Source organism: Ananas comosus, linkage group 10, assembly GCF_001540865.1.
Source record: "Ananas comosus cultivar F153 linkage group 10, ASM154086v1, whole genome shotgun sequence".
Classification (NCBI taxonomy): Eukaryota; Viridiplantae; Streptophyta; class Magnoliopsida; order Poales; family Bromeliaceae; genus Ananas; species Ananas comosus.
In genome coordinates this window covers 7496784-7500428 of record NC_033630.1, presented here as the reverse complement: position 1 = coordinate 7500428, position 3645 = coordinate 7496784, and positions in this window count along the sequence as shown.

Sequence of the window (3645 nt, the reverse complement as noted above, 5' to 3'; positions counted from 1 at the left end):
CGAAGAATTAGAGCGAACAACACAGTAATTATTAAATCGTGGATAATAACTTTAGCATAGTACGCACTTAATTGGAGATCGGGACGACCCTAAAACCTCTCCTGTAAAAGTCGGGAGATAAAATAATTCAACTAAGGACGACTACCACCCAACAAATATTTTTAACAGTCGTGAATCCCGACCTGGCGGGTTCGAAGCTTTTTAGTAATTTTTTTTTATTTCAATGTGGGATTGTTACACAGGTAAAGTTCGTCGGTAGATACGAATAAAGGTAGTCAAAAAGAACGTCGGTAAGTAGTATACTTTCGGTTTTTTGGAGTTTACGGGGAGGTGACCAAAGCTTCTATACCCATTTTATACTCGAGCATTCCTACTACACTGTCAGTTCACGATTATCAATAATATTTTTTTGAGTGTTTTAACACCCGACCCACTAACTATCTTTGCTCACCGAACAAAATTAACAATTTATTATGTTTTGTTGGCGACATGAAATTTTCGAATTTAACTATCTCCTGCCATAAATTTATAAAAATATATATTGTGAAAGGGAGTACAAACCCGAGCTCTGAAAAACATCCGGTACTATGCCTGTTTAATTTATCCTCCTTAATTATTACAAACCTCGGACCGCATTAAGCTTGAGTCCTGGAGGACGAGACTATGGTACAATTTATTATGCTTTGTTGGCAACAAGAGATTTTCAAATTCGACTATCTCTTGCCATAAATTTATGAAATTATAAATTATAATTGAAAACTTTCAACTTTGATACCCGCCAATAGATGTTTTCACACATCAAATCCAACATTAAAGGAGTTTTCCTCTTATACATAAAGTGATTAACCTCTTTTAAAATAAATAATATAAACGAAACAAAATGGAGAAAAGTGACGTAATAAAATAAGTTATCTGATAAAAAGAGAGAACTATTAAAAACAACGGAGGGTTGTAACTAATTATCTAAACTGTTTTATGTAAAGAATAAAAGATGTCCTATTTTAACCATTCGTGAAATTTGAACCGAACCTAAAACGTTCGGAACTTAAATCACTCCATAATACTTCGACTTTCTTGAAAAGAGACAAAAAAAAAACGGAAAACTAGAAGATGTACAACACTACAAAAAGTATAAACTTCTAATATCTCAATCCACAACTTTACTAAAAAAAAAACGAAATAACAAATCGCATGTAGGAAGCTTAATATACCTTGACTAAGTACACTGAGAAAATGAATAAACTAACAGGTCTTTCCTATGCTGATAGTTTTAAACAACTAAAGAGGTAGAACTGATTGGGGATCATAGCTCTTTTAAAATAAAAGACAAAGAAGCTTAAAAAACCGAATTTGTTACGGCTCATGTTTGTTACGGCTCATGTATGAAACTCCATAGTTGTTCGGTTACATTAAATTTACCTACTTGAAACTGTTTAAAAAAAGTAGTGACATTAGACCTTGGTTTAGAGAGTTACACTACAGACCAGTACTTTTAAATCTACTGAGGTGAGAACACCGTAGAACTTGAAGTTTATACGTAACATTAAAAACCATTAACTTCCAGTACTAATATCACTTATTGTTCTTAATCACTATTCCGGAAAAATACAAAGTTAGCACTTTCATTCTAAACTATGTACGTAAACTGTTAAATAGACTACATCCAGGGAAGAAATTTCCATACAGGGAAAAAAAGCGGGTTAACCAAGATTACGTTCACCTGTTCAACTAAACTAGGGTTGAATAAAATCTGAGGAAAGATTAACTGGGAGGACTAGGTATCCGATAGCAAACTAAACATAATACCTTCCTTTCTATTGTCACACTAGGCCAACTATGACTCAAATCTCCTAAAAGAGACCCTCGATTACTTTACAAGAGATTTGTGTATCTAGACTCCATCGTACATAAGATCCGAACAGTTTAAGAGAGTTCAATAGTTAATTCAAATTATTTTCGGACATTTGGATTTAAGGAGATCACACGGCAAACAATTCACGGGACAAGACAATAATTATACGGTAGTAATAACATTATTGTAAAATAAGAAAACGTCGTACGGTGTAACACTTCTTGATATAACGAGTAGAAGAGTTGTAATTCCAAGGAGATTATAATCCATTCTCTTATACACAAAAGTAGTAGAACTGAGAGTAGACTGTTGAAACTCTACCTTAGTTAATAGAAAGATGACTCCTTGGGAATATTGAGTAGACGTTAATTCTTGAGCAAAAACTAATGAAAACAACAAGTGAACTACCAGTATTCTAGAGATTATACTGCTATCAAGAGTTCTGAAAAGTTTGGATTCAGTACAAAAAGAACTCGAATGTTTCAAGGACACATAATATCATGATAAACCTAAGAGATAAACCGTTTAAATTCTTATGATTACACTACATCCATATACCCCTCCTTTTCCTGTTCCCTTTTGTAAAGTTTGACTCGAATAAAAAGCTCACTACCCTTAACTTGGTCATTAATACAGACGGCCCCTCGAACTTAGACTCTTTCGTCCAATTCTACGAAGAAAATATATAAAGATTTACGTCTAATTACCGCCGTAGTAACAATAATTAAAAAGAAGGTAGTTATCTAATAGCCTCAAGAAGATAACATCTTACGGAAGTTACCGTATTGAAAAATTTCTATAGGGTCGAAACTTTTAAACAAGTAATTTGATATTGTTCGTACGTTCATGATTATTACTGATCAACTAAAAGGCATTCTAAATCTCTAACTTGATTAAACTCTACGTAGAAACTGTACTTAACATATTCTGACAATTGAATCGGATCACTTAAGTTATAATAACTTCTCATTTGCTTCGAAATTAAAACGAACGCTATAGACACTATAGTATATTAATACGAACGCGCCAGAATCAAAACGGGTAATAAAAACGTCCTCTTGGCCCTTCCGAGTATGCACTGGCCATATCTTGTCGGAGTGTTCACTAAGTTTTGGTTCATTCTTAAGGAACCAATGAACGTAATTCTAAATGCTACAAGATTACCGAAACGAAGTTTTCTACAATTCGATTGATAAATATCCAAGTAAACGATTTGTTTATCAATGATTCCGATACAAACCAACCCCCTATTCCCACCTTATTTCCCAAATAAGGTGGGAATAGGGGGTTTGTGTTTGTTTTTTACCACCCTTGTGATTAAGGGAGGAATTGCCCGATAAGATCTTATCGGGCAATTCCCCACCCTTGTGATCGCAAGGGTGGAGATCACAAGGGTGGGGTTCCACCTTATTCGATCCTATTGGGTCGAACAAGGTGGGCACTTCTCTCTATCTCTCTCTCTCACACACACACACACACACAAACACACTCTCACACTCACTCACTCTCTTAAAAATTAAATAATATTTTAAATTTAAAGCATTCAAATTTTTAATTTTAAATATTAAAAATTTTAATGTTTTAAATTTTAAATTCAACAAATTAAAATTTAAAATTTTAAACTATAAAACTTAAAAAAATAAATCTTAAACTATAAAACATAAAAATTTAATTTTAAAGTAGAATTTAATTTCAAATTTGAAATTTAATATTTAAACTCTAAAATATTAAAATTTTAATATTTTAGAGTTTAAATGTTAAAAATTTTAATGTTTTATATTTTCAAATTTAAG